This window comes from Phyllostomus discolor, chromosome 6, assembly GCF_004126475.2.
Source record: "Phyllostomus discolor isolate MPI-MPIP mPhyDis1 chromosome 6, mPhyDis1.pri.v3, whole genome shotgun sequence".
Taxonomy (NCBI): domain Eukaryota; kingdom Metazoa; phylum Chordata; class Mammalia; order Chiroptera; family Phyllostomidae; genus Phyllostomus; species Phyllostomus discolor.
This window is the reverse complement of record NC_040908.2, coordinates 144,440,570-144,454,763: the sequence shown is the minus strand read 5'-3', so window position 1 is coordinate 144,454,763 and position 14,194 is coordinate 144,440,570. Positions and strand designations below refer to the sequence as shown.

At 37.0% G+C, this 14,194-nt stretch overlaps 1 protein-coding gene and 1 non-coding gene across 8 annotated transcripts in view; both read left to right on the top strand.

The window, feature by feature from the left end:
- Positions 1 to 14,194, top strand: part of DCDC1 (doublecortin domain containing 1) — a 360,320-nt gene that overhangs the window by 247,216 nt on the left and 98,910 nt on the right. The gene's annotated exons all lie outside the window — the stretch shown is intronic.
- On the top strand, positions 597 to 698 carry LOC114501116. The gene has a single exon (XR_003684883.1). It is a non-coding gene; the product is annotated as a U6 spliceosomal RNA (small nuclear RNA).

The window sequence follows — 14,194 nt, the reverse complement described above, 5'->3', positions numbered from 1 at the left end:
TTTTAACCTGGGCTGTAAATGCCCCATGGTCCATCCTCTTTTCACTCTTCCCTCTGCCTCTCTTGTTCCTCTAACACATTATGCTTTTTCATTCAGACCTTGTCTATGAAGTTTCCTCACACTTTCATCTTTTCTCTCTTTGTCCCACTAACTCCCACCTATACTCTTTGCTTTGATGTCAAGCATGGTACTGTCTCCTTATAGAAGGTTTTCCTGACTCCTCAAGTTCATATTAGAAGTTTTTTCTCTGTGCTTCACAACACCCCATGCTTCTCCTTTTATAACCTCATCATACTGTGAGTGGTTCATATGTACTTCCCATGACTGTCTTTGAGGTACTCATGTTAGGAACCACAGGAATAAATACTAGAACTAAGAAATATGAATGAGAGAATGAGGTAAGTGGAAATAGTTCCATCATTGTCTCCAATAACAATCTTATTAAGCACCTACTAAAGTGCTGTGAGGCAGCCTATAAATTTATGTACTCTGGAATAATTTTTGTGATTCAACTAACTTTACAAAATTTTATGAAGAAAAAGAAAAGAATGCTTTTGTATAGATTTCCATATATGTATTTAAAAATGTCTGGGAAAATGCTCACTTCAGCAACACATGTACTAAAATTGGAATGATACAAAGAAGTTTAGCCTTCTTGCAAGGATGTCACACAGATTCCTGAGGCATTCTATAGTTTTAGAGAATCTTAAAGGTAGCAAGGAAAAAACAACAGTAACAACTAGTAACAAAGGAGACCTGATAAGACAAGCAGCTGACTTCTCAACAGAAACACTACAAGCCAGAAGGGAATGTCAAGAAGTATTCCATCTAATGAAAAGCAAAGGTCTGCAACCAAGACTACTCTACTCAGCAAAGCTCTCATAAAATGGAAGGTGAAATAATAAGCTTCCCAGACCAAAAAAAAAGGCTAAAAGAATACACCCCCACCAAACCAGCAAGAGATGCTAAAAGGACTGCTTTTAGAAGATGAAGAAAAAAAAGAGAAAGAGGAACACAGGTACAAAGGGAAAAATGGCATTGAATAAATACCTATCGATAATAATTTTAAATGTAAATGGATTAAATGCTCCCATCAAAAGACACAGGGTAGCTGAATGGATAAGGAACATGACCTGCATATATATGATGTGCATGACCTCAGAACAAAAGATCTACACAGAATGAAAGTGAAGGGATGGGGAAAATATTCCAAGCAAACAGACATGAAAAGAAAGCTGGGGTAGCAGTACTTATATCAGGTAAAATAGACTTCAAAACACAGGCCATAAAAGGTACAAAGAGGGTCACTAGATAATACTTAAGGGAATAGTCCATCAGGAGGATACAGCCCTTGTAAACATATAAGCACCCAACATAGGAGCACATAAACATATCAAGAAAATCTTGGAGGACTTCAAGAAAGATATTGACAGCAACACAATCATCATAGGGGATTTTAACACCCCACTGTCAACAATGGATAGATCTTCCAAACAAAGAATCAGCAATGATATTTGGTGATTCTTGAATAACAGATCAAATGGACTTAATTGATATATACAGAACCTTTCACCTCAAAGAAGCAAAATATACATTCTTTTCAAATGCACATGGAACATTTTCAAAGACAGACCACATGGTAAGACACAAAACAAGCCTCAACAAGTTCAAGAAAATTAAAGTCATATTAAGCAGGTGCTCAGATCACAAAGGATTGAAACTAGAAAACAGCCTCAAGGAAAAAGCTCAAAAACACTCAAATTCATGGAGACTAAATAACATGATATTAAATAATGAATGGATCAAGAATGAAATCAATGAAGAAATAAAACAGTATCTAAAAGCAAATGAAAATGAACATACAACAAACTAAAACCTATGGGATACAGCAAAAGCAGTACTGACAGGGAAATTCATAGTAATACAGGCCTATCTAAAGAAGATAGAAACATCTCAAATAAACAACCTGACCCTACATCTACAAGAACTAGGGGTACAGCAACAAACAAAGCCCAGAGTGAGTAGAAGGAAGGAAATAAGATCAGAACAGAATTAAATGATATAGAGTCTAAAAGAACAATTAAAAGGATCAATAAGTCCAGGAGCTGGTTCTTTGAAAAGATAAATGATGTTGACAAATCTTTAACAGCCTCATCAAGAAGAAAAGAGAGAGGATTCAAATAAATAAAATCAGAAATGGAAGAGGAAGAGTTACAACCAATACCAGAGAAGTACAAAGGATTGTAAGAAATTACTATGAACAAGTATATGCCAAGAAAGTGGACAACCTGGACTAAATGGACAAATTTCTAGAAATATACAATTTCTCAAAACTGAATCAACAAGAAGCAGAAAGCCTGAACAGATCAATAACAACTAGTGAAATTGGAGCAGTAATCAAAAAACTCCCAGTCTGCAACAGCACTGGACCAGAGGCCTTCACGGGTAAATTTTACCAAACATTTAAAGAAGAACTAACTCCTCTCCTTCTTGAATTATTCCAAAATAATCCAAGAAGAGTAAGATTCCCAAACTCTTTTTACAAGGCCAATATCATCCTAATTCCAAAACCAGATAAAGACACAACAGTAAAGAAAGAAACTACAGACCAATACCTCTGATGAACATAGAAGCTAAAATCCTCAACAATATCTTGGCAATCTGGATTCAGCAACACATTGAAAAGATTATTCACCATGATCAAATGGGATTCATCCCAGGGATGCAAGGATGATACGATATTCACAAATCAATAAATATAATTTGCTACATAAAATTAAGGACAAAAGTCACATAGTCATATCAATAGATGCTGAAAATTTTTTTATAAAATTCAGCACCCATTTATGATAAAAACACTTAGCAAAGTAGGAATAGAGAGCATTCCTCAACATAATGCTGTATACGAGAAACCTACAGCTAACATTATACTCAATGGGCAAAAACAAAAAGCTTTTTCTTAAGATGAGGAAAAAAACAAGGATGTCTGCTTTTACTACTCTTATTTAACATAGTACAGGAAGTTCTAGCCACAGGAATTAGACAAGAAAAAGAAATGAAAGGCATCCAATTTGGAAAGGCAGAAGTAAAACTGTCATTATTTTCAGGTGACATGATTGTGTAGAAAGAAAACCATATAGTCTCCACCAAAAAATTATTTGACCTGATAAGTGAATTTGGCAAAATAATGAGATACAAAGTCAATATTCAGGAGTTGAGGGCTTTTCTGTACACCAACAATGAAATATCAGAAACAGAATGTAGGCACGCACATGAAAAAAACATTTACTATCGCAACAAGACAAATAAATTACTTAAGAATAAACTTAACCAAGATTATAAAAGATCTACACTTGGAAATCTACAGAACACTAAAGAAAGAAATTAAGGAAGGTACAAATACATGGAAGTATCTACCACGTTCATGGATTGGAAGAATTAACATCATTAAAATATCCATAGTACCCAAAACAATCTATGGATTCAAAGCAATTCCTATTAAAATATCAATGGCATTTTTCACAGATCTAGAAAATATGTTTCAAAAAATTATATGGAACTAAAAAAGACCCCAAATAGCCTCAGCAATCTTGAGAAAGAAGAACAAAGTAGGAGGAATCACAATACCTGATATCAACCCATACTACAAGGCCACTGTAATCAAAAGAGTCTGATACTGGCATAAGGATAAGACACATAGATCAATGGAATGGAGTAGAGAGCCTAGAAATAAACACATGTCTCTATGGTCAATTAATATTTGATGAAGGGAGCAGGAGTATATAATGGAGTAAAGACATCCTCTTGAATAAATGGTGTTGGGAAAATTGGACTGGTATATGCAAAAAAATGAAACTAGACTACCAAGTTACACCATACACCAGAATAAACTCAACATGGATAAAAGACTTAAATATAAGTTTTGATGTCATAAAAGTCCTAGAGGAAAATGGCAGTGAAAATTCAGATATTACACGTAGCAATATTTTTGCTGATATATCTCCTAGGGCAAAGGGAATAAAGGAAAAAATTAACAAATGGGACTACATCAAATTAAAAAGTTTCTGTGCAGCTAAAGAAAATGTCATCAAAATGAAAAGGGAACCAACTGTATGGGAGAACACATTTTCCAATGATACCTCGGATAAGGGTTTGGTCTCAAATATGTAAAGAACTCGTATGACTCCACTCCAAGAAGACAAACAATCCAATTAAAAATGGGCAAAGGACCTGAATAGACCCTTGTCCAAGGAGGACGTACAGAGGGCCCATAGACATATGAAAGGATACTCAACCTCACTAGCTATCAGAGATATGTAAATTAAAACCACAATGAGATATTACCTCCCACCAGTCAGAATGGCTATCATTAATAAACCAACAAACAACAAGTGTTGGAGACGATGTGGAGAAAAGGGGACCCTAGTGCACTGTTGGTGGGACTGCAGACTGGTATAGGCACTGTGGAAAACGGTATGGAATTTCCTCAAAAAACTAAAATGGAACTGCCTTTGGACCCAGCAACTCCACTGCTGGATTTATACCCTAAGAACCCTGACATATCATTTCGAAGGAACTTATGCACCCCTATGTTCATAGTGGTGCTATTTACAATAGCCAAGTGCTGGAAACAGCCCAAGCACCCATCAGTAAATGAATGGATCAAAAAAACTGGTGCATTTACACAGTGGAATACTGCACAGCAGAAAGAAAGAAGGAACTCCTACCTTTCACAAAAGTATAGATGGAACTGGAGAATATTATGCTAAGTGAAATAAGCTAGCCAGTGAAAGACAAATATCATATGATCTCACATGTGAGAGGAACCTAATGAACAAAATAAACTAATGAACAAAATAGAACCAGAGGCTTGGAAACAAGGAACAGAGTGACAGTGGCCAGAAGGGAGGGGTAGGGGGAGGTGGACAAGTGTGGAAAGATGGGGAAGGGACTAGTCAAGGAACACGAATGCAGTACCCATGGATATAGGCAACAGGGTGGGGAATGACTGTGGAATCAGGGGGTGGGCTGGGCAGAGGAGGGCGAAGGGGGGATAATTGGGACAACTGTAATAGAACAACAATAAAATGTGTTTAAAAAATTTTTAAACATCTGGGACATCCAAATTATGCAAAAAAAGGACATCTAAATTCAAAAAAGACAATGTTGATGGGTGAAGCTATTAATTTATTTCTATTACAGTTTATTTGTTTTAGGCCAAGTTTATTTCATAAAGTATAAGTTGTAAGGGTCTTTTCAATGGTTTTTGTATATTGCACATTAATAATTGCTTAAGATTGGGAAACAATTTTACTATTCTAAATCATTATTGAAATTTATGGTTGTTACAGCTCTTCTTAGGATATAATTTTGGTTACAAATGATTCATTTGGTGAGAGTTTTTGATCAAGGATACACTCCCCAACTATAATCTAATTTCTATGACAAAATAGAATCTCTTTCAAAAGTCTACATTGTGAGTTTTGATTTATAGAACTCTTGTATGCTAAACATGGAGATAGTGCGTAACAAAATTAGAGGAATAACTGAAAGATGATTGAAAGCAATAGAAATTATAGCATCAGGTTGTTTCTTGCTAACTACTTCCACTAAGGTGAACTGTTCATCTTCTCTGGGTAGAGCGTATCCTGGGCCTTCTGGTCAGAAATGGAGCCCCGCCCCCCATCCCCGCAGTGTCTGTGCCACGGCCCTCCCTTTTTTCCTTTGGGAATGGTCATTGCTGTGGGTCTGCCATCCAACAGTCGGGCTCCCAGCAGGTCAGACTGGTTGACTTCTGAAAACAGCAGCTGGTCAGAACTTACACGTTAACTTTATTGTCTCTGTAACATAACATCTAAGTACCCTCCACAAACCTGATGAAAAACAAAACTGTTTTAAAAAGCCTATGTTAATATAATTTAGTTACAGTTAAAGGAGTCATTCTAACTCACAGTTCTTGGCAATTCACAAGGAAAGCATTGACAAAGTAGGTTGTCATTGGATAAAAATATTATTTCCCTTCCAAATTATATTATTTGAGGAGGACTTTTTCTTGAATGTCTTTTCTATATCCATTAGTGATGAGAATAAGTCAGGTGGCCCCTAAAAATAACTTTTGCCTATATTCTAGCATCAGTTTACATCTGGGAAACTGCATTTCCAGCTAATCATTGCTTCATATATCTTAGGAAAGTCTAATTTAATGATTCTGTTTTCTCCTATGAAATAAAGGCTCCTCATGAGTTTATTTTTTTTTTATTTTGACCCAACGTTCCCTGAACAGAGAAGACTGATGTGGTAGGAACTAGGAACCTGGAAATGTATTAGAATCCAGGGGAATCGCTAGAGCGTCCAGACCTATGAACTGCTACTGATTCTTTAACATCTCCAAAGGGAAACGAAGCTTACAAAATCTTGCTAACCACCTTGCATTGAGCTGTCACCTTCGATGTACCTTTGATATCCTCGCTTTTCGTTAAAGGGGAAGATGGGGAACAGAAAGTGTATCATTTCATTCACACAGACTTTGTCTGGAAGTGCGGCTGTGATATGATTTCTGTCAGAAACAATCTGCTTGATATCCCTCTGCCTTTGCCTGGGAACACAGAGTGGCCTGTCTGTTTTCTGTCCCTGGGTGCTGGGATGTGCTGCCTTGTCAAACAACATTTGTCTCCCCTCACTACCTGCTTGTTGAGTGGAGCTCAGCCTCGCCGCGGTGGCAGAGAAAGCCTTAGGCTGCTCAGCATCTGTCCCTTCATGTGATTAACTGCAGCCCTGGATAGGGAGCAAAACAGAGATTTGGGGCTGTGAAAGAGTAATGTGTCTAGACAGGAGTTTCTAAGCAGGGGAAGGGTTTGTTAGTGTTTCTGTTCAAACAAGAGGACCCAATTTTTTGCCTCAAAATGTTCTGAAGGCAGAGGGACCACTGGCTTCCAAAGCAAACTTGGGAAAACTCAAGGTACCTTAAATGCTCCTTCAAAAAGCCTTCAGTTGACAATTTTAGCATCAACATAATGACAGTAGTAAATTATAGACCCGTTGAATAAAATAAGAATCCTGAGTCAATACCAACATAAATAAATGAGTAAATAAATAAATAAATAAAAGATGAAAATTGGCTCTTCCTCAGAGTAAAATGCCAAGTAATAAAGGTTGAAGGAACGGTGGAGTTAGAAAAATCACCATTTGGGAACTGTCATGTGATAACTGATACGAGCAAGAATCACTGATGGATACTAATACTAGTGGACGAAAGTGTGATGGGAATGAGGGTATGTGTAGTCTCACATTCTCTCCTCACAAGTTACATATATAATACATATATATGCAGTATAACCTGGGTAAAGGAAACACGGGAGCTTTTTGTTTTCTTTTTGCAACTTCTCTGTAAGTTTGAAACCATATCACAAGAAATAAGTACCAAAGAATAGTATTCACTTGTACTCTTTTGGTTTTCCTCCCGAGTGATCGGAACACGGCTCAAGCTTGGCTCTCTTTAGTGCAGTATTAGGAAGAATCACTCTGCTACCCAGAAGCTTCACTCACTTGCCAGCTGCCAGCGAAGCTTCATTAGTGCAACATGTTCCACAGTCAAAACCTGCTCTCTCTCGGGAAAAGGGGGGCATTCTGAACCCTTGCCTTTCGCGGAGACCCACTTAGAGACTTGCAGTCTGGATGGATTTCTAAGTGAAATGTGAATATCCGCATGTGTGGTTCCCTGACACATTTTATAGTACCCTTTGACTCCACAGAAAAGGGCCCTGAAATTTAGAAAATGAGTGCTTGCAATTCTTCCTATGTCATTCTTAATAAGCTTGCTTTCAGTAACTGGAGGGCAAAGAGTCCTCCTCTTCGAAGACCTTATTGTGCAGCCATAGCCGCCTTGATAATTGCTTAAATAAGAAAAAGAGACTAAATATTATAATAAAGACGGCAAATGGTGTTGAAGACAATTATACTCTTGCCTGGATATTTTCGGTATTCATTTAACATAGAGCATTGTGATTCTTGAATGAATGGACTTATAATTTAACTTAAAAATTGGAATTAAGCAATTCAGTGTGTGTCTGAAGGAGCAGGCATTATTCCTAACAGGCTTCTTCATGCAACAGTGGCCTTGGTGTTGCCCCTTTGGGTCACAATGGGCCTGACCTCTCTTTCACAGCTAGGATGGACAGTACCTCCTATTTGGTGCCATGACCTTGGACTTACCTTTTCTTTATGGTTGGTGACTTGAGGGGTAGGCTAACTTCTCTCCCAAGGGGGAAACGAGTCAAGTCTCAAGCATCAGTGCTCTTTGCAATGTGATCTAACCTGCCGACACTGAGAGATGGTCTCTGGTGTGCTCCCAAGATCTCCGGCAATTATTTAATTTATGGGCATTTGTATTTTTGGTATATATTTTATGCTGAAGATACTTTGAGTTTTGTATTTTCTTAGAAATGTAAGTTCTCCCTCCATCATTTTCTTTGTTTTATGATAGAAGATGTCTGTAAGGGCCACATTGTCTGTCCAGACTCATTATTTTAAGGGTTAAGAAACTCCTATTGTAAGGAATAAGGATTGGGTGTCAGGAATCCCTAAGTTACCCGGGATCATGCTCACTGATGGGGCTGGTGTGGGGGTCCAGGGCTTCGGGTTGCCAGGCTAGCGTTATGTTTGCTGTTCTCCCTCTCGCAATGACCAGAATTCTGGTCCATTTCTTGTGCATTCTTGGAAAACAAAAGCTAGTAGTTTCAGGTAGAATATTGGAAGAAGTTGTAATGCTTTTAAATTTTTTGTTTTTGATATAATTTTAGATTTACAGAAGAATTGTAAAGATGATAGAAAGTTCCTATGTCCCCATATCTTTCAGCTTCTCCTAACCATGGTAAAGTTATCACAGCTAAGCCATCATTATTGGAACAATAATACTAACTAAACTACAGGCTTTATCCCGGTTTCCCTGGTCTTTCCGCTAGTGTCTTTTTTTTTCCTTTTCAAATTCTGGGATCCAATCTAGCATACCACATCGTCTTTAGTAGTCATGTCTTCTTATTCTCCTAAGTTCCTCAGTATTGTCCCATCTTTTGTAACCTGGACCCTTCTGCATAGTGGTCATGTATTTTGTGGAATGTTCCTCCATTGGGGTTTGTCTGAGGTTTCTTATGATTAGACTTAACACATTTTGCAGAGAAAAATATCACAGAAGCCATTTCCCCTTTTTATTGCTTTAGATCAGTGTTTTGTGATACTGTATTACCTATTACTGGTACTGTTAACCTTGGTAACTTGGTTAAGATGGTGTCTGCCAGATTCTCCACTGTGAAGTTATTATTTTTCCCTTCCCAACTCTATTTGTTAGAAACAAATAGTTATGCCTCCTCAAATAGTTCCTCTCCTCAAGCTCTGCTTCTTGGAGGCAAGACTAGTACAAAAATTGTAGACATAGTTAAGATACCACAATAATGAGCAAGTATTTGAGTCGAGATACCTTGAGGTTATGCAAATATCAAGTTTAAGTTTTTCCTCATTAATTTAGTTCTTATTAGTGGATCTTGCCTACATTTCATATTGCTATGATGTTTTAATGATGAGTTTTTATTTCACTTATTTTTTCAACATTTATTAATTGGGATTATTTTGTAAGGAGGATTAACCCATTCTTTCCCTTTACTTCTTATTCAGCCTTTTGATTATATCCATATGGGCCCATGGATATTTATTTTATTAATTGAATGGTAACCCAACACTACCATTTATTTATTTTTGCTCCAATTATTCATTTTAGCCACCAGGAGATATTTCAGTTTGGCTTCTGTGTCCCTTTGACATACACCATGCTCCCCCACCCCTTTTGACTCATCCTATTTTCTGGGGGTGCAAGATGCTCCGAGACTGTCTCGTGTGTTCCCTGCTCAGCCATTGAAACAGCCATTCCTGCCCTGGCTGGCGTAGCTCAGTGGATTGAGTGCGGGCTGCAAACCAGGCATCACAGGTTCGATTCCCAGTCAGGGCACATGCCTAGGTTGCAGGCCATGACCCCCAGCAACCACACATTGATGTCTCTCTCTCTCTCTCTCTCTCTCTCTCTCTCTCTCTCTCCTCCCCTTCCCTCTCTAAAAATAAATAAATAAAATCTTTAAAAAAAAGAAACAGCCATTCCTACTAGAGAAAGCTGGTTAGAAATCAAGGTCTGGATGCTAATGGTGCTTATTGCCATTGGGGTGTCTATCTCCAAGGTCACCTCTGCCGACAGACCTAGGAAACATGTAAGCAGACTATCTTTGTAAACACGTGGACTTACATTTATTTCTGTGTATATGGTAAAACATTCACACTGATTTGTGTGACTGATCCTGCACTGCAAGGTTCGTTCTCATATTCCCATCATAGTTATTCATAAGGTTATTTGAAACTTCTTTCCTCAACAGTGAGAAACTTATTATGTATGCTGTATTTTCTCATTTGTTCTACTTTAACATATGCAGTCTAGCATAACTAACACCTGCCTGAGTGTGGTTGGTAGGGTATAATACGGGTATAATAATTTATATTTTTAATTTGAGAATTTTACCTCAAGTGCCATATGGTGTGCTTGAGTGTGATATTGTTATGTTACAGAATTACATGCTTATGATTTTTTAATAAAAAGGGGGCATTATTTGTGCCAGACCCTGTATATGTAAGAGTGTCATATCTGCTAAACCTTAGTACTATGTGAAACAAATTTAACTAGAGTGCAATGTCTGTGTACATTTCTTTTTTTGTTATTAGCCTCCTAAAAATCTAGAAAAAACGCTTGTTTTCCATAGTTATTTAGGTCAGCTCCTTTCTTCTTCACCTCTTCCGTGAGGCTGTATTATCCATTTATAATGCAGTTAGATTGGTTTAGTACAGTCTGCGTTCCACTGAGATTCCCCGAATTCCTGTTTGATTTTGTTTTGTATGTTTAGTTTTTAATTTTCAAACAGAAAAAATTAATTTTTCTGTGGGTTTTGAGAAATGCGTAGTTTTGTGTACTCACCACCCAGTACCATAAAGAACAGTCCGATCACCCTAAACCGTTTCCTTGTATGTCTCCTTTGTAATCAGCCGCTCCCCTCAACATCATTCCCCGGCAACTACTGATTCCTTTTCTGTCCCTACAGCTTTGCTTTTTTCATCATGGCATACATGGAATCATAGACTATAACAGCTTTTATGTTTCACTTTTTTCATTTAGAAAAATTAATTAAAAAATTCCTCCATGTTGCTAGATGCATCCGCAGTATTGCTACATACCACCGCATTGTGTGGAGACAGCAGAATTTATGTGTTCACCTGCTGAAAGACATCTTGATTGTTTCTAGTTTTGGGTGATTATGAATAAAGCTGCTGTACACATTTCCACACATGTTTTTGTGTGAACAAAAACACTCAAGCAAATGCCAAGTGTTGTGGTTGTTGGGTCATACGGTAAATATATATCAACCAAACTGGCTTCCAAAGTTGCCATACCCTTTGGCATTCCCACGAAAAATGAGTGAATGTTCCCGTCGTCCTGCATCCTCAGCAGCAGTTGGTGTTACGTATTTTTTGGTTAGTTCTCTTTTGTGTAAGCCATTCTGACAGGTGTGGTGGTATCTCACTGGGGTTTTGATTTGAATTTTCCTAACTAACGATGTTATGCCTTCTTGGTGTGCTTCCCTCTGTCATCTCCATGTCTTCTTCTGCTGAAGTGTCCGCACAGATCACTTGTCATTTGAAAACGTGTTGTTTTTCTTTCTTATTGTTGAATTTTAAGATTTCTTTACAGATTCTGTCTACAAGAACTTTATAAGATATATAATTTACAAATGTTTTCTCCTAGTCTGTGTCTTCTGTTCACATCAACATTTTCAAAGAGCAGAAGTTTCAAATGGTCGTATCTAATTTATATGTACTTAAGGATCGAGTGTGCCTTTGGTCATGACCTAAGAACTCATGGCCAATTTCTTTGGGTTTTTTTTTGATATTTTAAGAGTTTTACAACGAACTTTTAGTCTATGACTTATTTTTTATTGAATTCTTCTATAAGGTGTAAGGTATTTATCAAGATTGTTTTTGTTTTGCTTTGTCTCATTGAGATACCCAATTGTTCCAGCATCATTTGTTGACAAGATTATACTTTCTCCATTGAATTAATTGCCTTCCTGTCTTTGTTCAAGATCAGTTGACTATTTTTGTGTGCGGCCATTGCTGTTGCAGATTCGCGTTCTGTCCTCTCATTTCTACCACACTCTGCTGATCATGTGGCTCTATAGCGAGACTGAGAAACTGTGTGGTGTGTGTCCTCCAACACTGTCCTTTTTCAGAATTGTTTTGGCTCTTCTCGTTCCTTGGCTTTTCCATGGAATTTTCAAATCAGTTTATCAAGTCTGCAAAAAGCTTGCTGGGATCTCTGTTGGGATGATACTGAATCTATAGGGCACATTGAAAATATTGACATTTAACATCTTAACAATGTTGTTTTCCAGTTCATGAATATGATGTATCTCTTCATGTAATTATTTATATGTATGATTTCCTTCCTTAGTCTTTTGAGACTCTTAGCATATAGATACTGCACACATTTGTAAATGATCTACACCTAATTATTTTCTATTAGTATTTCATGTCATTGCAAGTGTGTTGTTTTATTTTAGTTTCAAATCCCAGTTGTTCATTGCTGATGTACTGGAATGTGATTGACTTTCATATATTGATCTATATCCTATGCTTTGCTAAACTCTTACTTGTTCTTAGAGCTTTGGTGTGGATTCTTTGGGATTTTTTGCATAAACATGTTACCTGTACACTGGGACTGTTTTCTTTCTTTCCTCCCTCCCTCCTTCCCTCCCTCCTTTTTTCTTTCCCTCCCTCCCTCCCTCCCTCCCTCCCTCCCTCCCTCTCTCTCTCTCCCCTTCTTTCTTTCTTTCTTTCTTTCTTTCTTTCTTTTTTTTTTTCTTTTTTTTTTTTTTTCTTTCTTCCTTCCTTCCTTCCTTCCTTCCTTCCTTCCTCCCTCCCTCCCTCCCTCCCTCCCTCCCTGCCTCTCTTTCTTTCTTTCTTTCTTTCTTTCTTTCTTTCTTTCTTTCTTTCTTTCTTTTCTTCTCTCTCTTTTTTCTGTTCTCTTCTTTTCTTTCTTTCCAACCTGCACAAATTTTGTTTTTTTCCTTTCCCTCTCTTAGTGCACTGACTTCCAGTGCTGTTAAATAGGAATAGTACAAGATGGCATCTTTTTGTCTTATTCTTGATTTTGGGTGGGAAATCATTCAGTTTCTTACCATTGAACATAATGTGAGCTGTAGATTTTTTGAAGGTACCTTTACTAGGGTAAAGAAGTCCTATTCTATTACTAGTTTGATATGAAATTTTATTATGAATGCATTTAGAATTCTGTTGCATGATTTTTCTGCACCTTTTGAGATGATTGTGTGTTTTTTTCTTATTTAGTCAGTTAATGTGGCAAATTACATGGATTTTCAAATGATGCTTAATCTTAAATTCCTTTGATGACTCTTGCTTGGTTATATGTGGTTTCACCTTTTTTTAGTATTGCTGAATCTGATTAGGTGATTATTTCATTGATGATTTTCTGCATCTATATTCAAGGGGAATGTTGGTCTATAGTTTTCTTTTCTGAATAGATCTTTTTCTGGGTTTGGTATTGGGTTAATGCTGGTATTCTCTCCTCTTGTGTTTTCTGGAAAAGAAGTTATAGCATTCATGGTATTATTTGTTAAATATTTAGTAGATTTTATATATTTTGGAAAAGTAATTTTATGTAATTTTTAATATAACATTCCATATTTGTTTTAATTTTTAACTAAATAAAGCTTAGTTAGTATTCAGGAAAGTTAAACCAACTCTGTGACTGAAAATCAAAATTAGTGATTTAGAATTAGTTACTAAATATGCAAGCTGGATTGAATTCACCATGAATTGAGTATCATGCTCTGGGATAAAATTCAGCACTTGACTTCTTCTTAGAATATAATACATAAAAACAATTTTTTTCTCTAATTTCATTTTAGATTTCTATATGAAGACTAATATTGAGAATCAGGAAGTAGCAACTTCCCCCAAAACTTTACACACTGTCTTCCAAAATACCTAGAACCAGATGTCTAGCTTTTGGACTTTTTCAGTCTTCTTTGTAATAAAAAATTTCAGTCTCCCTTCAGCCTTGTATCTCTCCATACCCTCATGGCCTGTC